This window comes from Monomorium pharaonis, chromosome 3 (assembly GCF_013373865.1).
Source record: "Monomorium pharaonis isolate MP-MQ-018 chromosome 3, ASM1337386v2, whole genome shotgun sequence".
Taxonomy (NCBI): Eukaryota; Metazoa; Arthropoda; class Insecta; order Hymenoptera; family Formicidae; genus Monomorium; species Monomorium pharaonis.
Genome location: NC_050469.1, coordinates 19805337 through 19830078, shown reverse-complemented (window position 1 = coordinate 19830078; position 24742 = coordinate 19805337). Strand labels below are relative to the sequence as shown.

At 30.2% G+C, this 24742-nt stretch overlaps 1 protein-coding gene and 1 long non-coding RNA gene across 15 annotated transcripts in view; both read left to right on the top strand.

Annotated features, from left to right (window-relative positions):
- Positions 1 to 21477, top strand: part of LOC105831977 — a 101932-nt gene extending 80455 nt beyond the window's left edge. For 5 of the 7 annotated variants that reach the window (XR_004962705.1, XR_004962706.1, XR_004962703.1 and 2 more), the window contains 2 exons: positions 480 to 5307; positions 7994 to 8365. This is a non-coding gene — a long non-coding RNA (kynurenine/alpha-aminoadipate aminotransferase, mitochondrial). Of the gene's footprint in view, positions 1 to 479; positions 5308 to 7993; positions 8366 to 14475; positions 14624 to 14725; positions 15101 to 16231; positions 16398 to 16724; positions 16912 to 17729; positions 17847 to 18048; positions 18373 to 19393; positions 19521 to 20472; positions 20682 to 20967 lie in introns of those variants that run through there. The other 2 variants (XR_004962701.1, XR_004962702.1) reach the window with 2 other exon arrangements.
- Positions 21478 to 21745: 268 nt separating this feature from the next.
- The window catches only part of LOC105839370 (follistatin-related protein 5), a 39808-nt gene continuing 36811 nt past the window's right edge, over positions 21746 to 24742 (top strand). For 3 of the 8 annotated variants that reach the window (XM_028192756.2, XM_028192752.2, XM_036284814.1), the window contains exon 1: positions 22887 to 23572. The gene's annotated coding sequence lies outside the window, so the exon portion shown is untranslated. The other 5 variants (XM_036284817.1, XM_036284816.1, XM_028192754.2 and 2 more) reach the window with 5 other exon arrangements.

Sequence of the window (24742 nt, the reverse complement as noted above, 5' to 3'; positions counted from 1 at the left end):
TTGCAAATTCCCACGTGAAGAAGAAAAGGTATTGCTGTCACAGCGAGATGCCGCCGCTATTACTATGAAATCAAAGCAATAAAACCATTTCATTATCATTATAATAACAAACACATGCAAATATTAATAATCACAAAAATATCAGACATTCTGATCTGCCCCAAATTTATTTTAATAAAATAATTGGATTTTGAAAATAGGAATTTTGAAAAGATACTTTTACCTCAAAAAGAAATGTCGTTAGAAAGATTATTATATTTATTACTATACTATATAGTAGGTTTTATTACGTTTTAATATAGTTTAAATAACCTATATTTAAACTATATTAATGTAATAAAACCTACATTTTCACCACGTCTTCCCTGCGTTCTATGCTCTAAATTTCTTCTTCTCTTATGATTATCTTCTTCTCTTATTATATTAGTAAAGAGAATATACTATATTTTTTTCTTTAATTAATAAACTTTTAATAACAGGTCGCAACCAGCCTCAACGACAACCAGTAGCAGTCAGAGTAGTGTGGGATCCCCACCGTGTTCACCGCCGATCGAGTTGAGGCACAGACCACCACCAGCGCCATTACCATCAGTCCCGCAAATATGGTCCCAAGAAACGCTCTTTTAGGATGCGTCTTTCGTAGTGAGCATGTCCTTCGACCTGTTTTTATCGAGATACGAAGCTAAAACCAGAATGTCGATATCTGAGGAAATCATTTGCCCAAAGAATTGACCATTAGCTACTCTTTCATTGTCTAAAAAATAATTTTTTTTTTTAGTCTGTCGCCATATATATTTTATGCAAATTTTAAAATTTAATCGCCATATCGGTGAATAAACTATTCAACTATTACTTCACGGATGCAACAATTGCTGTGTGGAATTTATGTAATTCTAAATTTTGAGATGCAACGAAATTATAAGCATACAACATTATATCATTGGACACTATAATCTTTACAAATCGTAAAAATAAAAAAAAAGTTACGTCAAGTACAAAAGCTAACCGATGAAGGGAAAAGACGGTAGAACGTACCAGAGCGAGATGTGAAAGAAAATCGTCAGAAAGCATTTTCTCGTCCGAATGTGAGGAAATATCGGAGATTTTTGATATTACGGCAGTGACTGCCGTTCCAGAATCGGAGCAAACCCATCTTAAAGGTAGTCTAAATCGATCATTTTACGTTGACTGTGTGGTACATTCCATGGCAAGCACGCAATCCGTGTCGGATTACCCGCCCGTTTAAACGATGCGTCTACGAGTCGCAAGACGGGGCCGACGGCGACTTAGTCTAACTATACCCAAGATCTCATCTACCGACATATTTCAGACGTCTGCCTATTCCCCGTCATACACCAGAAGAAGTTCGCGAACAATGCATACTCGCGCGGTCGGGTTTATTTGAAAGTTCACATAACAGCATTGTGAATCTAACATAACCGCCAGCATCCCAACCAGCACCAGGGAAGGTACGCGCAATTTATCTAGCATCGCGCAAACCCCGTGCTCCACCGCAATCTCATTTTGTTGAAGAAATTTCGGCGACTTGATTATTTTCCGTCATTCAGTCATACTTTCGACATAACACGGCCAGGCGCACATCAGCATCCGTGATTCATTTAACAACGAAAACAAGCAAATGCTTTTCCTCGTTTAAGACATTCGTGGCGTCCCAATTGGCGACGAATTGCCGTTCCAATTGGCGTTCGACCGTTCGAGATATCGAGCGGTCGAACTTGGGATAAGGACGCATGGTGATCTATATCGCACAAAGGAATATCTGAGAAACGAGTGGAGAAACTCGTTCCAATCGATCAGGGTGAACCGCGTTAACTCACAACTCAGGAGACTGTCGAAGGAAGGCCGATCGACAATGTCGCGGGAAAAATAGGGAATTATTTTTATACAAGCGCGACGATAATCAAGCTCGTTGAACTGATCGTGATGCTTCTCGTGAAAACAATAATATGCGCGCAATACTCGATTGTACGTCAGTGTAACATGTGATTATCAACGAGACGAGCGGATGGGAGAGTGAAACAGAAAGAAACGAGAGAAAGAGAGAGAGAGAGAGAAAGAGAGCGAAAGAAATCTGAGAGTGAAAAAGAGAAATAAGGGAAATAGCACTTTCTTTCGGATAATCGTCGAATCGGTCGTGATTTTCCCGACAGGGCAAACCACCGATTCGCCGTCGATCCAACGTTTCCCTAACGCGAAGAAACAAAACGTATTTCTATTCGTGTAATCTTGTAAGCTCTGTAAGGTTTTGGGTGTACGTGTACGTGTCTATAATCCTCTTGCGTACGATAGATAAACACCGTGCTCGATGGAGGGGAACCGGAAACAGAGCGATATTGCTGTAAACGATCTCGGTCAATCAGAGTTGCCGAATCATCCGTATCGAGTTTCCTAATCATCCGTATTTTTGAAAGGTCTATTTCATCGGTTGCACCGCAAAGTTGTTTAATAAATTTCTATCCGGGCTGGGAATATATCGATCGCTTGAATATTCCGGAAGCAAACATCCCCGCAATTAGGTCCGATCTAAATAAAAAGTAAAATACTCGAAAGAGAAATAAGAAGAAGACTATATAAAATTGCTTTAGTTCCTTATATATGTAATCCCCGTCAATTCATCAGTGATATTAGCTGACGAGAAGCTCACTGGGTGTAGAAAATCGAGTTTATTAAAATGTTAGATTGCGTCTCGATGTAAAGAACAAAAAGATAAAAAGATATGTATAGTAGATGAGACATATTTATCGTTGACAAGAGCGACTTGTGTCTATTTTCGATAAAACGTAGTTGAACCAGGCGAATCATATATGCCTCTATGTCTACATCTGGAGAATTTTCCGTGGAGGCTAACATCACTGCCGGTCAGCCCCTCCAGGCACACGACGATAAACGAATAAAAACAAATAAGAGAAAATACAGTAAGATACATTTACGTAAAAGCAAAACGAGCGCACGAGGGCTACCTACCGTTGTTCTAGTCAAGAGTTTGTATAGTAGACAAATAAGACGAGCCGAAAAGTTATTATATCGGGATAATAAAACAAGAAAAAAAGAGAAGAAATATAACGTAATAAGCGCCACGCACGCAGTGCTGCGACCGTTACTTTTAGATAGGTGTACATACACATCGTGTTACGATGCATTACGTTACGTTGAGCGTATACGACAGCGACTCGCCCTCGCCATTCGACTAAAGAGCGAAGGAGAGAAGGCGAGACTCTAGCGTCGTCTACGTGAAGAAGAGACTTTATATTACGTTGGCTGCGTTCCAAACTTCGTCCCGGAGGTACGAATTTAACAAGCCGCAAAACAAGACGCGAAATACGAGAAATGCAGAGAAAATACATAGTTGGACGACTATATGAAACTATAGACCCATATAATTCCTTCTAGTAATTTATATACGGCTATCCGTTACACTCTCGGCCATTAAGCAAGAAACATCAAGTTTTGCGGACCTAAGAGATTGTGAGAAAGTTTCTCAAAGAGAAAGAGAGAGGGGGAGAAAGAGAGAGAGAGAGAGAGATGGCTGAAGGTGTCCAAAGTTCAAGGAATACATGTAAAAGTTTCATGATAAATAAGGGGAAGTCCTAATTGGATATCGTATGCCTTATTGAATTATTGTTATATATATATACATATAAAAGCCGACATTTCACTTGAGAATTACGATGACTTCCGTGAGGAAGTAGTCGTCACAGGAGACGAAGTTCTAGAACGCAGCTGTAGGAGAATAAAACAGAATTATTACTACCGCGAGGTGTGCGCTTTGCTATACGCCGGCACGCTGATGAATTCGTTCCGACCGGATTCCTTCCATTGAAACGTGTCACCGTCGTTTCCCTTTTTGTAACGATAATATGTTGAAAACGATTAAGAAAAGATCTATTCAAAATTTCTTGCGCTTCCTTAGGATAAGCGGATTAGCGAATAATTATGCACTGTGTAGTTCTGTCGTAGCTGTCAACCCGAAGGTTATTCTCGCGCGTAGGCGAAAATCAAGTATACATTTCTCGTTTGCATTCTTGAAGTGATTAACCGGGAACAAAGTTCTCAGCGGCGCGTGGCGTGCAGCACGTCGCCCCATAGTCGCGTAAGACAAGGAGCTTGAAAACTCGCGAGTGCTGCCGAATTGCCAAATGTAACAATCAAACAGTGTCTAGTTGGTATAAAATTCAAAAAGAGCCGAGGATAATCTATTCGGATATACATACGCGCGAATAGATATGCGTGAATGCGCGATTGTGCGTGCGTGTGCGTGTGCCAAGTAGTTTAGCACAATTTAGGCGGGCGGAACATATACATATGCATACATATATTATATATACATATATAAATAGGGCGAGTGCGAGACTTTTTAGAGACTGTACACGAACGAGTCCGTGTCGATTGATTTTAGCATCTAACGTTCGTACAATCACGTGAACCTTTTCTCGGTGCCTTTCTGCTGCACTTCTTCCATCGTCGTTTAGAAAAATATACACTCTCTTCACTATCCTCATCAACCATTCTCTTTTCTATCTCTCTTCTCTTATACTGACTACTTTTTAGGAGGTGTTTCCGCGCGACGCCGCAAGAAATCTGAACGTATCAAAGTAAAATCTTTTTTCTTCGCATTTCTTCCTTTCAATTTAATCCTTTAGTTCTTTTATCTCTAGCTAAAAGAAAGTCAAATAGTAAAAATAATTTTATTCAAGAGTGTCCAGAAAGTAAAGAACAATAGCGACCGAACGCATTAATAATATAAAACTACTATTTTTGAAAAAAATTATATTAATTAAATGAAAATTATTATCTTTGTCAAAGGTAGAATTAATTGTTAATTTAAAAGAGTTAAAAATATAACATTTCTTTCTTTTTTACTTTTTAAATATACTAGACATTATATATACTCAGAATATTTTTAACCCATGACGTCTATACATTCAAACGCTGAATAGCAAATTTTTTTACGTGTTAGCGACTCTGTCGATTAAGTTAATTGGAATTAATTGAAGTGACCCTGATGTCGATTCTACCAATGCGTAAATTACTTTTAATAAATGACGTCACAAATCTACATAAGTATCGTTCTGCCTTTGTTATTTATTAAATGCTAAGAAAAATAGAACGTTTGTTTGACACGCCTCATTGGGTATATCCATTATATATTTAAAAGATGCGTCATAGGAAGTAGGTAAAGAGGGGCCAAGGAGTTAAAAGCAGTAAATCGGTGTCTTTCGATGCAATGAAAACTTTGTGACAAAGTAGATGTGTGAGCAGTTTTTGTAAAAATTCTCTATAACAACCGTAAGTTTTTTTTTATGTTTATTAAATATACATTATTTTATGATTTATTATTATAACATAATATTTTTATTTTATCATTTATTATTATTACACAGTATTATTATTCACTTTATAACTGCAAAAAATAAATATTAATCGTATGTTTAGCTTCTTTGTTATTTTTAATTTACTAATAACACGTGCGCTTTGCACGCCCTATTTAACTTTTTATTTTTTACTTTTTAAAAGTAAATTACAATAATTGTATAGATAACCGTCTATAAAAATTATTATTTGCTAGCTCCGCGATAACATTCTCTCACGAAATTGATAACCACCACAAACAACATTTCAATAGATACAATTATTGATTTTATTTCTTTTTTAAGAGTAAAGTAAAGAATAACGTAATATTCTTTAACATTACAATTACAGTGAAAAATATATAATTTTTAATGTCTTACTAAAATATTTTTCATAATAATGTTATACAAAAAATTAAGAACCCAATCAAATGTGCACTTCTTGCGTCCACCTTTTTTATATAGGACGCAAACGTTATGTCGTAAATTTTTGTTAAAATTAAATTCTTTTAACATTTTTTTATTGAGAAAAAATTTTAATTTAAATAAAAAATATAAAATAAATAAAAGATCTGGTAAATGTTATTTAAAAAAACCACTTTAACCAATTTTTAATAAATAATAGTTACATTGTAACTAATTGTTTTAATTCAAAAATAGTTGTTTGAAAATAATATTTTGCACTACATTAAATATTTCATAGCTAGAGAAAAATAAAAAGACACATAGTAGAGCGGCCGCACGGAACCTCTCTCATATTAATGATTATAGACCTTCGTACTTTTATAATTTTTCTACTATTTAACATTAGATACTTTTAAGAATAAGGAATTGTTACTAGAACTCGCGCCTAGACTCTCATTGAACAGATGTTGATAAAAACAATTATGTAACTTCTCTTGGACTTGAATTACTCATTCTAAGACATTGCATCTTTCTTTTATTATATTATTAATTTGTCAAAAAATTATTATTTAAACTAACAAATAGAATTATTTTTAGAAAACATTAAAAACATTTATCTTAAATTTTGAATAATTATTTTCAAATATACTGTAGTAACAATCTCATTACACAGCCGATAGTCACTTCTCTTCATTAATACAGTTTCCGTCTTTCTCTTCCTTCTTTTGTTACATCTACAAATTATATTCATCTTGCCAAAGTGAATCCACATAAGTTCGTAAACAGGTTTTTTTTTAATAGATATATTCTTATAATATATAATGAGCTTAATAAATATTAAACCAATGTCAATTTTACCTTTACTGACATTTTACCCTTTGAAATTTATAAAAAATACTTGGGTTAATTCTTCAGTCCCTTCCAAGAATATAGAAAACTCAATATATTTATTTCTAATGTAATTGCATGGTTTTTTAATATAAACGACTGATATAATTCTCAATATATGTATACAGGGTGAATCATTATATAGATCATTATATACAGGGTTATTACAATACAGATTTCCTAAAACAGAACGATTTTTCTTAATCTAAATCTAAGGAAACAATTAATATAAATAAATTTGTCCATAGATGAATCATCCTGTATTTATATATAATACAGATAAATTAAAGCTTTGGCAATTTTTTCAACTTTTATGTAAACGATGTATCCTTGATGTTATATTTTTATTTTTTATATATACTTAACAGTTAATGTTTTAATAGGTTGAAATTTAATACGTTCGAATGGTTAAATTTAATTAGGTACATGTTATTTTGCAATGTTAACAATTTGTCATAAGAGCTATCTCTATTCTTCATTCTATTTCGTATGTCTTAGAAATATATTTACTAAAAATAAGAAAATCTTACATCTTTGCGACTCGTATCTGATTTTGTTGGAACTCTCACTATTATCATCATATGTCTAAAACGGTGCACAAAAACAAGTCGCATGTTTGTTACGCTAATTTAGGTTAAAAAATTTTTTTGTGATAAAATGTGATAAAATAAAATGTATGTATTATATTCACATTTCATCATATTTAAATGTATAAATATATCAAAATAAAAAAGTAATTTTAACTTTTCTCATTTAACAGAATGTGATACAATATTGCGCTGTAGAATGTACATACATATTTACGAGAATACACAAAAGTCTCATATTTTTTCTTAAATTAAAAATAAAATTTCTCTTAAAATCTAAAGCATAATAATATAATAAGATATTTACCTGATTATTAAATTTATATACAAAAATTTCGACGCACGTAAAAAAATTTATCAAATAGATTTAAAAGATTAAAATAAAGAAATGAATATATTATTACATTTGTCACTTTTGAATGCCATTAGCTTTACGACAATCACGAGATTAATGCAATGCAAATGTGCGGCTTGGAGATGTGTATCGTTATCTGGAACAAAAATTTCAGTTAAATCACTGATATAGAGCTCAAAAAAGGTCCCCTAGAAATTGCAACTTTAAAATTCGGTGATGTGAGAATCCGTGCGAACGTGTCGGTTAGTGATGAGAAAATGCGTTACATAAACGGATGCCCATTAATTGCGTTACTATTAGAATGAAGAAACAAAAACTGATGGCTCGATAATTAGCTCGCAATAAACTAAACGCAGGCGCAGTTGTTAAGTGTTCCGTTTTGTAAATAGCTCCACGATGAACCGTGTTAATCGCGAGAACGAGACTTGGACTTGGTGGGAGAACATGCAAGAGATAAATGATAACGAAACCAAGTGTATAGCAAGAACGGCCTCAAAAACGGTACAGAGATATTCCGTCGACCGACACGATGGGATAACGGTGTTCAATTACGAAATTCGGAAAGAGTGATACTTCGAAAGCAGACGTAAATATTGAAATATTTTCAGTCGCTATCTCTTATGGATATTTTGCGATTATTTATACTTTTCAAAAACATTGCACAAAAGCATCGATTATATAATAAATATAAGACCTTACATAATATTTATATAACTAATATTGTGTACTACGTAAAACTAAAAAGCAGTAAAACAAAAAAACGTTAAATAAAAATCACGTATATAAATTATTTTATAATTTTATTATTTAAATTAATTTTTTTACAAGAATACTCTTATAAAAATGTAATACTAGACAGTATTAAATTGGTAATTATTTTGAGTATTACAGATACTAACAACAATTTTTAATACTTAAAATAAGTATTAATTATTGGCCAATTTAATACTATTCATTGTTACATTTTTATAAAAGTATAATGCTGTATTTAAAATTAAACCAATTTAAAATAAAAATTATACATGTAAGAAAATTTAATTTTATTGTACAGCCATTCTTTGATATTAAAAATATTATATTCAATTAAACGCAAACATGTAATCACATATATTTTATTTATAAATATGTATATGTATAGTAATATTTTAGTATAATTGCAGGGCCTATTTTCGTAAGAAGAATGCTTAAACGCATCGTCTAATATATATATGTCTCAATAAATATAAAAGTATTAATCAAAGTATAATCAAAGAAACAAATAGAAAACTTTAAAAAATTGATATTATAACTCTTTCACTTTCACTAGAAAATATTTAATAATTATTATTCTAATAAAATACAATTGTAATATATTTATAAAATATATATATTTTCCCAAAAAATATTTTTAAAGATGTGATAGAATATCGATAGGAAAGTGATAGAGTTAACTTAAGACGAAAACAAAAACATTTAATACAAGAAAATGGCGCTGCTGCAGCAATCAACACGTAATATATTAACTGCCATAATAATAATTTATAAGTCAAAATATTTTTTATTACCAAATACATTATTTATTAATTAAAATATAATATATTTAATGTTGGAGAACTTTCAGTGACTTACAAATAAAAATAGAAATTAGAGCTGTATAGTTAATGTAAAGTCCACCAGTATCGAAATAATTTATTTAATTTTTAAATCTAGTCAAGAAATATTTTTCTTTTGTATTTTTATTTTTATTTCTCTTTTGATATTTTGGTATCTGATATTGCTTAATTTTGCTAAATTTCTTTTTGACTTGATGAGTGTGTAAAACTACGTAGGAGTTTATTGACAATGTAGATCTTTTATTTCTCTTACTCTGTTTTTATTCATTGTTCTTTGCGACCATTAACGTCATTCGATCAAGCCGATTACAAAAGAACAATTAGGAAAACGGATAAAATCAACGTAATGGGGTGAATTTATATCCGACAAATAACATTCGAACCCCGTTCTGTCGGTCGCCGGACGAAATCCGAAAGCCGAACGTTCTGTTCGACATCGATGGCTCTTTTTTACTCAAGATCGATCGAAAATCCAACCGACTGCCGATCAGCGCTGCACGCGTATGATCGATCGATATCGAATGGAGCGTTTATCAGGCAATATAATACAATAAGTTACTCAAAATGTTATCCGAAGTGTTAAAGGCTAAACTGCAATGTACTCTTTGCGTACTCTTGTTTCGAGCAGCCCTATAACTGTCTTATTTTTCTTGCCCTTTCTGCCTGCTGACGTTACTTCGTTTTCTGTTGCCTGAAATAAAAGTTGACAAACTCCAGAAAATATAAGAAACACGGTTCTCAATAAAACAGCGAAGAGGCAAAAAGATAAAAGGCAAACGGCAAAAAACAAGAAGCAGATAATACATTGTAGATTAGCCTTAAAGGGAAAATAACAAATAACAAAAGTGATGGAAACAGTAACATACACGCTTACAAATACACGTGGTTATTCACACAAATATATACCCACACACAAACACATACAAGATGTTAATAAATTGGAATAAATGTTACGACTATATTTCAAAATTTCTATTTTCTCTTTAATACTGTCCTTTCATATAGAGCCACAATAAAGAACCACAAATTTCATTAAAAATCTTTTAATGTCTTAATACTAAATTTTTACGGTTAACATTTATTTTATAATTGAAGGATTAATTGTTTCCATAGGAAAACAAGGGTTGTTAATTTTTGAAAATTTTGAATTAAGTTTGTTGTATACTTCTAAGTGTGCTATTTTATACTAGCTAAATCACATTCCAAATATAGCTTTTTTTGTTTTTTGACATCCTTACAAAAATGGTCTACAATGCAATAAGAAGGAATGTCATATTAAAATATTGAAACAAGGGGAACTGTCACATGAATACAATAACAAAATGTCGACAAAAATATGCTTTACGAGTGGAGTAAATTTCTTGGCAAATTCTATAAAACTAAATGTCCATGTACAACCCGACCAATAAAAGAATTAATCTTTAAAATAGAATTTCAATTTTTATTAAGGCAAAAAATTACGTACTACGGTCATTGAAATAAAGTAGTTGTAACTATAATAAAACCACCAACTTATTATAAACAACAACAAGGCAAATTCAACTTACCTATCATGAAATATAAAATATGTGAAACATGACTTATATTAATTTATTGCTGAGAGTATCCAAATTTGTCATTCAGATATTATGTATAAAAGTAGACATTTTCCTTTTTTAGCCTTTGCTGACATCTGTTGAAAGATTCAATGATGTACAAAATTTAAAAGTTTTTTGTAGCAATAAAGCGCAAAATTTCTTTTTCCACCTTCCAAAGTTATCTTCTAAAAATAAAGAAAAAAAGCACAAATATTTTTCTGAATTCGATAATATTGCATTTTCCGCTGTGACTCAAAAAAAGAAATAAAAAAGAAATTTAGAAGAAAAAAAAACAATTGAGGCAGTGTTGCTCATTCCCAAAATTATTTCCCCTTTTTACAAAAAAATTGTTCAATCTATTTTGTTATTTTAGAAGTTTATGTGTTATATTAATCAAAGTTTAAAAATAATTATTACAAAAGATGCAAAATTAAATGAGCTATCAAAAATATTGCATTTGTTTCTTCTTGTTTAATTGTATATGAATAACAATAGATTAAAAAATAAATTTGCATTTTCTGAAAAATGAAAAATTTTGACAACCTTTCTTTTTCCCATGGACTCTTCAATTACTTATTTTTTTCATATTGCGTCATTTTTTCAATTATATTGTTTTCTTTAATAATTATAACACTTAAAAATATTTACGTGTTTTAAATAATATTTAATTATTTATTTAATTTAATTAAAAAAGTGTTTGTATATACAGGATGAATCTAAAAATTCAGTTTTTTTTTAACAGTTAGAGATAGAAGAAAATAAATTTATTATTTAAAATATATGATAACTAGAAAAATCATCTTATGAAAGACACAAATTTTTTCTAGGTAGAAGGTCATTGAGATTTAAAAATTATTTTTAATAAAATTTGTTTTTATATAATATAATTCTTTTAATTATTTTGAATATAAAAATATAAGGTAAATAGAACATCGAAATATCAGGGGCGATTCCTCTTGCCTATAATTCCAATTGCCTACAGCTTCGTTTGCACACACGAAAATAATTAAGGTACAAGAGTAAGATTGCACACATAACATTATTGCGCCCATACACATTACACACATGACAATATTGCGCACAGACACATTGCACACATAATATTATTTCGCTCATACGCATTGGGTGCAGAAGAGAGGGGCAAAGCCTCTTTTGCACCCGCCGTGTGTGTGTGTGTGTGTGTGTGTGTGTGTGTGTGTGTGTGTGTGTGTGTGTGTGTGTGTGTGTGTGTGTGTGTGTGTGTGTGTGTGTGTGTGTGTGTGTGTGTGTGTGTGTGTGTGTGTGCTTTGTACTGTTCCACATGGGTTTGCAACTTCTCATACAAAGCGAAGTCTGCCTACTTTTCTTTTTATTTTTAATCTACTTTTATTTTTATTTTTAATATGGTATATCTCGAAAACTAAAGTAGTTAGCTCTATAATAAGATCTATACATTTTTTTGTTGAGCATAAAAAATATTATATATTTAAAAACCATCATCAAATCAAGGCGCCCAAGTTATTGAAATTGTGCCTTCAGAATGTATGAATGCAATGATATCATGTGTGCAATGTGCACGTGTGCAATAATGTCATGTGTGCAATGTATATGTGTGCAATAATGTCATGTGTGCAATCCAAATGTATGCATTAATGTCATATGTGCAATGTATATGAGCAAAATAATATCATGTGTGCAATGTGTATCAGCGCAATATTATCGTGTGTGCAATGTGCATGTGCGAAATAATGTCATGTGTGCAATGTATATGAGCAAAATAATATCATGTGTGCAGTGTGTATGGGCGCAATAATGTCATGTGTGCAATCCTACTCTTGTACCTTAATTATTTTTGTGTGTGCAAACGAAGGCTGTAGGCAATTGAGATTGTAGGCAATTGGGAATGTAGGCAATTGAGCAGCTCTGCTAAATGTGTGCAAGTGAAGCTGTAGGCAATTGGGATTATATACAAATAAAGCTCTCCCAAAATATCAAAAATTTACGATATTTTATATTTTATTCTGGCGTATTTTGACAAAAAGTATAAGACTTTTTATAAACTACTCATTTTTTAACAAATATACATTAATCTTTTTATACACAAAGTAGTGAAGTAAATTAATTTGTGTAAAGAAAATACACTGGCGCAAAAAAACGGGACAAAAATTTTGACCAAATTTTTAGACAATCTTCAAAGTGACGTAACATTGCGAAAAATCATTCAAATTACGTGAACCTTTTTTTAAATTAAAGAGCAAAGACTCTACTTTAAGAATTCTTATGTGGAAGTCTGATTTATTAAGTGTGACTTTTTTATATCACATGAAAACCAAAACATGGTTTTTTTATTCAAAAAAATAAATCTTTTTTATCATTCTTCCCAAGTTTTTCGTTAAAACCTTGCTAATATTAATCCAGATTCTTAAAGCTCGTTCTTTTCTAAGCAATTTAAAAAAAAACATGTCGGTACGAGGTTTTTCGTTGATTATATAATAAATACAGTATATTTTGGATACCATGAAATGGTATCAATATGATATTGCACATTGATTTTATTTGGTCGGATTTTGCACTTCATGTGGTTCAGAAATTCATCAGTGGAAATTTGTACTTACTGATCTGAATATAACGGATAACTGACGCACCAATTTTATTAAAGTCAAAAGGTTACATTCATCTATACTCATAAACTTACACGTAAATATACACATACACATAAACATACATACACACATACTTATACATAAAAAATAAAAATTGAAATTTTATTTAAAAAATCGGCAGTATGATTGAGTTAAACACGAATAAAATCAATGTGCAATATCATATTGATATCGTTTTATGGTATCCAAAAAATACTGTATTTATTCGCTAAAATACCCTAAAATGCAGTGCAAATTTCAAATTCGTGTATAATCAACAAAAAATATCGTATCGACATGTCTTTTTTTTTTAATTACTTAAAAAACAAGCTTTAAGAATCTGGATTAATATTAGCAAGATTTTAACAAAAAACTTGTGAAAAATGATAACAAACTTTTACTTTTTTAAATAAAAAGAACATGTTTTGTTTTCATGCGTTATAAAAAGGTCACACTTAACAAATCAAACTTCCGCCTAGAGATTTTTAAAGTAAAATCTTTGTTCTTTAATTTAAAAAAGGTTTATGTAATTTGGATGATTTTTCACAAAATTACGTCATTTTGAAAATTGCCAAAAAATTCGGTCAAAATTTTTGTCCCGGTTTTTTTTATACGTCGGTGTATATAATGTTGATAATCTTTAATATTCTTATATGTAGAATAATTGGAAGAATTATGTTATGTAAAAGCATTATATAAATATAATTTTATTATAAAAAACAGAAGAAATTTTGAAATCTCAGAAAACCCTCCATCTAAAAAAAATATCTGTCTCCCTCCTACTTATTCTACAATTTTAATAACCTGTATCTTCTCCTTATCTCTAACCGTTCTTGAAGAAAACAGTAAACTCTTTATCAGACTTATACTGTGTTCATTTACACATAATTTCTATTTGATTTTATTTTTATCATTATCATTATCTTCTTTTATAATTATTAAAAAATTTTTTTAATATTGGATTTTTAAAATAAATCTATAATGTGCTGATTATTCAGCCTATATTGCCGATAACAAAAGTCTTACGTGTTGTAAACAACTCTTATCAAAGACTGATAACTCTTTTTACTTTAATCGATAGATTTTTCAGTATGTCACGCGTCTTTTAAGCAGTCGCTAGCGCTGTCGCATGCGCAGTATATCAGCGATTATTACAGCATTATATGCAGTGACATATGTGTTGTATGCACAAAAATTCTGCCAGACATCATATTAATAAGATATTAAATGTGAGTATTAAAATTAATTAAATAATACATATATAATAAAAAAGGATTAATTTACAAAATGGATTAGAACTTTTTATAATAGCAAATTTTATTAATTTTCAGATAACGTTTTATAATAAATAACCATAAAAAATCTACTGTATCTTTTTTATAATAATATTCATATTCTACTTGTTCGTTCGGCACTTGGGCGAGAAGCGACACTACTAACAATATTGCTTTCAAGTCGGAATGCTATGGAAACTTTTAAATCACATTCAGATCTGATAAGAGGCACAAAGTAAAAATCCAGTATTGTTTATAACTAATATATAAAATTATTATTTTAACGTTACACGTAAAAATATCTCAGTAAAAAGGAATTATAACGGAAAAAGGAATTAAAACAGTTATTTCGCCCAAAAATCATCATGGATTACACCAAATTCTTCGCTAAAATCACCAGCCGACGAAAAGACAACTTAATTAGACATATAAGTAAGTAATTACGCTCACATAATTTTTGTTTATCATATATATTTTTACTTAAAGTTTTGCAAACAATATTTTTATATAACAAAAATTTATTTTCAAACTTTGAATATACTTTAACTATATATAAGAGAAACACGTTTTTCTTTATAATTATATTCTTGCCATTTTAGAATTGAAGTAATCTTTTAAAGTGAACTCAAAATGTTTACTTTTACATTATTTTATTTTGTTAATTGTAAATGTGTTGTAAAAACAGTTTTACGCTATTTATTATTAATACTCTTTATAATTATATATTTAGATTTTTCAAAAATATATGTTCTATGTAATTATATATTTTATTATTATATTTAAGATTGTGAAAATATCTAACATAAATATTTAAATAAATTTAACCTAACCTAATAAATACGTGTAAAATATAATATTTATGGTTTAATATAATTTGTGTTTATATGTGAAAAAGTATTCTCACATAAAATAATATTTGTTCTTATATTTGTAATTGTTTTATTTTAATAAATCAAAATAAAAAGGCTAAATAAAGGCTACATAAAAGATGCATTTTTTTTTAGTGTGAAAATAATAATTTGCACTAACAGATTAGTTCTTCATCTTATCTGTTTTATTTGTAATTTAATAGCAATATCTTTTTTCCTATATCATAGATATGATTTTTTCTTCAATTTTAACTTGTCAATTACTAATTTTATTTAATATAAAAACTAAACACGATAAATAAATTTAAAGGTATAATTCACCATTTGAATGATTATTTTTTACCAATTTGTAAAAAAAATAGAGAATTTATCATATATTATTCGAAATTTAAATATAATATTACATATATAAAAATTTGATTTATGTATACATGCATCTCAATAAAACTTTTTTATTAATTTAATCTATTAACAAAAGTTGTTGTATAATAAGTAATGTGTGTTATTTACAATAGATCTTAAATAAAATAATATAAAGTAAACGATTATTATGAATAAAATAACAACTTAATAAAAAACATTTTTTAATTTTCTACACAAAATTAATGTACATACAGATATTTTTAAGTTTTTATTATTAATTCAATATCTTTGTTTATCTCACAACTGTTTATCATTTTAAATTGTTAATTAGCCAAGCTCTACATGTCTCAACCAAACAGTATAACCCTAGCTGCCGGTATGCCAAATCCCGCTACATATCCTATCAGTAATATTTCTATGACTTATAAATATGATATCCCAATAAAACTTGACAAACAAGAAATGTATACAGCGTTACAATATGGACCTTCACAGGGGTAAGTCGACATTAATACACAATATTAATACACGAAATTAATACATAATATAAAATGGTATTTTTTCTTATTATATAGAATAAATAACGTTAAATTAAAAATTTTTTTTAATTAATTCTAAATGTTTTAAACATTTTCAAAATTAATATTTAACTTTATTTTCTATTTAATATAATATTTTAATGTTTTTATGGTATACAATAATAAATTGTATATATGTTACTTAAATATACAAATAATTTTCATCATTTAATTAATAAAATATTTTTTACTTAATTCACGTTTTAATATCTAAAATTTTGTATGCTTGTCATTTTTTTTCCAAAGTTACCAGCCGTTAATAGAAAAATGCAGAAACTTTCAAAAACTGTGGCATACACCAAAACAAAGTGATTGGGATATCGCGATCACATGCGGTTCCATGGATGGTTGCAATAAAATTTTTGAAATGATGATTGATCAGAATGATCCAGTTATGGTTCAAACGCCAACATATACAGGCATAATCAAAGCGGTTTGTTATATTTTAAATATTATAAAATTATCTATTATAAAAGAATAATTAACAATAAAAGTGTAAAAGGAAATTTTTAATAAGTTTTAATAAGTTTTCAATAAGAAATGCAAAAAATTACTTACTATAATTTATATTGCACTGTCTAAATTAACTAAAATTAATGTATCAATTTTATATAAAATAGTATAATATTTAAATTTCCAACAATTTTATATTAATATTTATATCAAACTGTATGTGTGTATATGTGTCAAAATTGCTCAAATTAAGTGATAAAGGCCGGTATTCATAGTCGGGTCTTATATTTAAGATCATCTTAAGTACTGTTTTAAGATGCCATCAACCAATCACAGAGCCGTATTAGCATCTTAAGACATTGCTTGAGACGATCTTGAAATAAGATTTGACTATGAATACCGGCCATAGTGTTCTCCGACGGTTGTCCTATATACGTCAAACTTTGATGTACTGTCTGTACATACATTTGATATATATACATATACGTTTTATACAAGTCTACATTACGTTTTTTTATGTAATAAAATTATTTATCATTAAACTATCTTTTTTAACAAAAAATTTTTTTATTGACCATATCTATATAATAACTGTCGTTTAATTCAAGCAATTTTAACAAGCTGCTGCAGACAATTGATAATAATTCATAATACGTTAATTGAAGAGGACTAATTACGGATCGAAATGTTTATATCACATTTTTAAATTAAATAAATAAATTTTAGTTTACACATATACAACAATCTGTTAGCTTTTATAGAGTTTGTTATTATCGTAATTTATTCTTGTATTTATAGTTAACAGCATTGTTACCAGATATTATAGAAATTAATCAAGATTCTGATGGAATAATTCCCGATGAAATTGCCAAAGCATGCGAACAAAGACTTAAGGACGGTAGACCAATGCCGAAAGTGAGTCAAAAGATAACAGTATTATGGTCAATGCTTTTCTCAAAACTATGTAAAAAATTATTTTAAAAATATATTTATTTCTTTTGTTTTTGTATGTTTATTTCTGAAAAATTTTATGTATTTATATATTTAAACAATGACTGTCATGGTGCTTTAAAATTACTTTCTTATCAAAAAATATGCAGCCTGTTGAATTTTCCAGTTACTTTACGTCAACCCGACGGCAGCAAATCCTACAGGTACTGTCTTGTCGAAGACTCGAAGGAAAAAAGTGTACGAATTAGCACAGAAATACAATTTCTTGATCGTTGAAGATGATCCTTACTACTTTGTTCAATTTTTGGATGAACAGCCCATGTCATTTTTCTCTCTTGATACTGATGGTCGCGTAATTAGAATGGACTCATTCAGCAAGATTATGAGTGCTGGAATTCGCGTCGGTTTTGTTACAGCGCACAAAAGTATTATAGCTAAATTGGTTATTCATATGGGAAGCTCTGTTCTTCAGGCATCATCTTTATCTCAAGTAAGACTTTTCTTTAACATTCTTTTGATATCTGTTAACTAATTTCATTACTCATAACAAACAACACTATAACAGTAGTTCTTTTTACATATGATATATAAATTATAGGTAAATGTAAATATATAATCACAAATTCACAAGTAAACAACCAGATAATTATTTTATCAAGTTCTTATTTTATTTTTTTGTGAATTTTGTTAAATTATGATCATTTTTCACTGCATTTAGTTTATCAATAATTTGATATATTAACCAGATCTTAATGATGATATTAATAATAATAAGTAATTATCATATATATATAGGGTGTTTGGTAAAGATTTATGCAATTTTTATAAGCAGGTAGAGCGCATTTTCGCAATAGTTAACGAGTTATAAGACTTGTAAAATTTTCTGTATTAGACCGGCCTACCGGCAAATGCAAGCGCGCCGAGCGCCCGGCCACGGCGGCCGCCCCTCGATCCCTAGCGCTTGAACCTTGAGATTGCTAGGCGCGCGGGGGGAGTTGTTACAACAAGCGGCAACGCACAAGCGACGCGTAAAGCTGGATTCTTCCTTTGAGTTATGATAGTTCCTTACCTTTTTTAATGAAAATAAAATTCTCAAACGACAAAAAGTATGTGTACGTGTACATACATGTGTACAAAAAAATATCAGTTCTAATGCTTAAAGAAGCAATTACTAAATTTATTTTTTTTAATAAATAATGATTATTTTTAATAAAAAATATTTTTTTGATGATAGGCTTAAACGCGCGCGCGCGCGCGCGCGCGTGTGTGTGTGTGTGTGTGTGTGTGTAGTCAGGTAAATACTCAGATTCTTATTTTTTGTTTTTTAATTTAAAACTATTTTTTATTGCATATCAGTAATTTGAATTCTTATCGAGAGTAATGATAACAATTAATTATTGTATATGTTTTTTATAAATAAAAATTATTACTAACATTTTAGCAATAAACTTAATATAAAATCATTTTGTTAAATGTTTACCAAAATTTATTTATAATAATCTTTTTTCCAGATGTTTCTTTATAAACTTTTTGAGAATTGGGATCAGCAAAAATTTGAGCAACATTTCAAAGATCTTAAGAAATTCTATCAGGAGCGATGTAACACAATGCTGACCATGGTTGAAAAACATTTAAATGGTAAGTTAAACAATAATTTTTGCATTGTTACAAATTTAAAATCAATTTTATTAAAAAAATAAATTAATTTTAAATTACTTCATAACGCGCGCGTTCGTGTGTGTATGTTTGTGTGATTTTTTAATATATTGCAATATGAAGAATGGGTTTCAGTTGCCTACAGCTTCGTTTGCACACAAATTTTGCAAAGGTGCCCGATTGCCTACATCTCGACTGCCTACAGCTTCGTTTGCACACACGAAAATAATTAAGGCACAAAAGTACGATTACACGCATGATACTATTTCGCTCATACACATTGCACACATGACATTATTTTGCACATGCACACTGCATACACGATAATATTGCGTTGATACACATTGCACACATGATATTATTTCGCTCATACACATTGCACACATGACATTATTGCACATATAAGCTAAAGAAACAATATTAACACATTGCACACATAATATTGAAACGTTCATACACATGGCATTATTACGCTTTACACATTGCACACAACTAAATTAAGAAGTTTGAAATTTTTGAAAAATCCAAATATACTATTGTAAAAAGTATAAAAAGCTATAAAACTTTTTTGTATAAAACATTGTTTCATAAACCTTATATTTTCAAAGATATTTGCCCAAAACAAAAAATGCGTTATATTCGTTGGGTGGTTTCAACCCCTAAACGTCGAGATACGCAGATAAAAAAATATGGGTCTAATATTTTTTTTGTTTTACAACATATCTAAAACTCATTAAAATCGATGAGGAACAGTTCTGTCCGTTCCCTTGTAAATAGTTTATAATAAACAATTTTTGAATGTTCTACTGATTTAACTTATACTTTATTTTTATTAAAAATTATATAATATATTATAATATATTAAAATTATATATAATATATTATGGATTTCAAATATAGTTTCGAAATTTTCATACAAAATTGTTATTTGTAGGTTTGGCAGAATGGTACATTCCACAAGGTGGATTTTTTCTTTGGATTAAAGTAACGGTTGTAGATGATGTGATGGATTTAGTGATGAAGAAATGTGTGCCGCAAGGTGTTTTTGTTATTCCTGGAAACGCCTTCAATTTTGATGATTCAAAACATGATTGTCATTTGAGACTTAGCTACAGTTGTATTTCACCAGAAGAAATGGATAAGGTATAATTTGAAAATTATTAATTTTAATTAATTCTCAAATATTACAATATATTTATGTATGTACATGTCATAAAAAATATTATATTTAAGTTTTTACACAAAAGATCTATATAAGATAATTATATTTCTTTATACAATAATACAAATTAAAATAAAAAAATATCAACGGGTAAAAATACAAACATAAATGTTTTTATAACTAATTTTTTTTATTTAATAAAATAAAAATATATTACTTACCTATATACATTGCTTGGAAACATTAACATTTTCAATTATTTTTCAGGGACTATCTGTAGTTGCTAAAATAATACGTGAAGAAGCAGCCAAAAAGAGCAACAATATTAAAACCGCAAGTTAATAAACCAAAATAGTATAATATCTGTGTTTATATCATAAAATGATATAAACAAAAAATGAAATATTAAATAATTTATCCTATTATTTGTTTTACCTTATCCTAATTTAAGATATCTAAAAAACAAATTACTTTAAAAAAGATTTGTATTACAAATATGAAACTGTCATCAATGAATAAGTGACAACTTTTTACGAGCATATTTTATATTTAAATTGTTTGAAGTATATTTATTTAATATAATCATATTCTTTTCTCATGTACTAATCAAATATTAATCAAAATCAACAATAATAGTTTAAAAAATTTTATGTTGTAAAAAAATAATAAAGTAAATTTAGATAATTATAAAAATTTTTATATGGAAATATATTATGTCATAGACGTTCTATAACTTATATTTAAAAAAACAATAAAATTATAAATTGTGTAAAGTTATCTATGATTCAAGTATTTAAATATTTGTATTAGATAAGTAAAACTATAGTCGGTAATATCAATGTTCCTCTCATAATTTTACCCCGAACTGGAAGTCGATCTCTAACCCCTGGAATCCTATATCGATTCGTGATACCGCTGTTCAAAAATAAACATTTTTTATCTTTTTTAAATTTTTATTCTTTTGTATTCTTTAGAAGAATTAAGTTTTTGTACAAAAAAAATTTTTCTTCTTTTTATAATCTTATCTTTATTTATTACATTTTTGTAAAAACAAAATTAAAATTAATCATATCTTCGTAAATAATAATTAAAAAATTTATAGCGAATCATACATTATCATAAACAATAAAAAAAATTACATTAAATCTTGAATATCAATAATATCGCATCAGTGATTCATAATACAGAACGACTCAACAGATAAAATAGCAACACTGCATTGTCAGCTTATCAGCGATCCATAATGTAAATAATTGCAGTTACAATTATAACATTTATGTATATTATATAATAGTTTAACATTACAGTTTTCATAATATAGTCTATTATGATAAAACACAGTCTCTCATCAATTGCTCTCTATCTCTATTTATTTTTTATTCAAAATTTATAGATTATCAGATTAAAAAAGATATATTAAAAAATTTCAAATTATTTTGTATGAAATATTATAAACGAAAATTATCACACTTTATGATTTACAAAACTGAATAAGTTATTATAATTTTTTCATTGATTTTAAAATAGAAGAAATAGAAATCCCGAGTGAAGATGCAATATCGAGGAGAGATGTCGCTTTAATCGTGATTGATTGTCAAAAACTTGATATTTAGTAGATATACGAGTAGCCTTTCTGTAGTAAAGAATAGGCGAAATAGCATACAATCGAAAACAAAACAAGGTAAATGGTGGTTTTAATACTTTTGTTCCCGCCGCATCTTTTCGATTTATCAAAGAAAAGAATGCGGGTCGCGGTGCAACAGTAAAAGATCTATTATGTTTAATTAAACAGATAACGGCGGAATTAATTCAAGATGTTAGAGCGGCGACATTAGCCACCTCGATACTTGTTCCACCCCCGCGCGCGATTTCTCTCGGGTCAACGCGCACCGACCACCACTACCAGGCTCCCCCGAGAGCGACAAATTGCAAAGTTATCCCCTCTCTCCCTTGAACGCGACACTTATAGAGAATTAATAGCGGCTTTTATTGCGAGTTCTCGAAGTAACTGGCGGAATTGCCAAAAAAGTTTAAGTCGATCTATGTCGACGGCGACGCAGGCGCAAACGTGCCGTTTCCATGGCGCCGTTGCTATACAGTTAGGTAATGTTGGATTAGACACTACGCTGTTTCCCAACCCTCTCCGGGTAACGTTCAGTACACCCTAAACCATCGTCGCGGTTAGAGGATCTCTTGCACTTTCATACCCGTACACGTGCATATAGATACACGCAGGCACGGGCTGCACGCATATTACACCTACACACGTACACACGTACACACGGTGTACCATACGCATGCACCACCGACCACCCACGCACCTGAGGGAAAACGCGTGGCTATTTACCCCCCTGTTTACGATACGGTCCGTCCGGCCAGTGTGTCCGCCAGCTCTAGTTTGTTTATTCAATCGCTTGCCCTGCTCTGGTCTGCTTCGCTCTGCTCTTCCGATTCGCCAGTGATTTCAATTCATTCACACACATACGCGTGTATCACCCCGACCATCCCTTTCTTCCTCTCTCCCACCGATAGTGTTCATTTATCGTCGCGTCCGCTCCGTCCCTCTCGTACACTACAGTAAAGTTGGACGGTGTATCCTCGATAATCTCATGTTGGTTTATGTATGTGCCACAGCTTTTTTAATCACATTCCCGCGTCACGTACGAAGTCACGGTCTCGCTCGAGTAGTCCAGTCGGATTGAGTATTTTTGCCCTTCGGGGTGCGCTTCGGCATCACCAGCACCGGCGTGGACCTTAAAATCCAGGCTGCGTGCACGTAACCCAGCACAGTGTCGTGGGACAAAAGTGGCGGGTGGTGTGTTTACTGTGGTGGCGGCGAGGGTATTATCCTGACAAAACTAAAACTGGTCAGGTCAGTAACGCGGGGTGAGTCGAGTTGCTTGGACTCCTCGTATCGTATTTACATATCCCATTGTTTTTAATTTTAGATGCTTTAAAATTAAATATATTTTGTATCCTAAATTATTTTTAGTAATTTTTCATGCGTGTATCGCAAATGATTTTGTTTAGTTTACTGTTTTTTTAATATAAAATATAATGCATAGAAATTCCGTATATATATATGTACGGAATATTTCTTTATATTTTACAACGTCGAGAAAATTTTAGTCTTGCACATAGTTTGGCATGGAAATACCAATATCGTTTAAGTTGTTTTGTTGTTCCTTGCATACTTTTCACATTTTAGAAGTATTTTTCTCTCTTATTCTCTTTAGAAAAATCTTGTAATATTTTATAAGATGATACAAAGCACTGAAAATATTATCTGAAATCGCATAAATAAAGCTTATTTTTACTTAGTAATTTATAAAATTAGAGCTTTTTTCAGCATAAAAAATAAATTAGAACCAAAAGAGAGAGAAAGAGAAAGGCAAAGAAATATAATTTTAATATGTTTGTATAATGATATAATAAATATTTACGTGTTATATTTTGTTATTATTGTATGACAAAATATATAAAATTATATAAAAAATTAATTGAATACGAATGGTTATCTTTAAAATTAAAACAATAACTATTAACGTTAAAACAATATGTCAGTATTATCTCTAGTGCGTGCGTGTGTGTGTGTGTGTGTGTGTATGTATGTGTGTGTTCAGCGATAACAAAAATACCATTACCATATAATTCCTCTGAAAGCATGTATAAAATATAACATGCAAATCGAGTGTAATTACAAACGCGTACCTAATGGTTTAATTAGTGATAAATCGTGCAATTTACTTGTACCCCACATGTGCAGCGGCCGTCGCGTGTTTTCGCGACACAAAAACATGCGACGGCGGCGGCTTTTCTCGGCCTAGATTTTCAACGCTGACGCTTATCGGGGAAGGAAAACGGAGGGGAGGGGGACAGAAACGCGAGAATGCGAATCCCCGGTCGCATTTACAGAAACATTAGAGAAATGATCGATACACGACAGGTCGCTGTAACAAAAATAGACGAATGTTCGTAATGCGTCCGCATAGAAGTAAATATGTTCCGCCGTAGCCGTGTGTGTGCACCGGCTATGTATAGG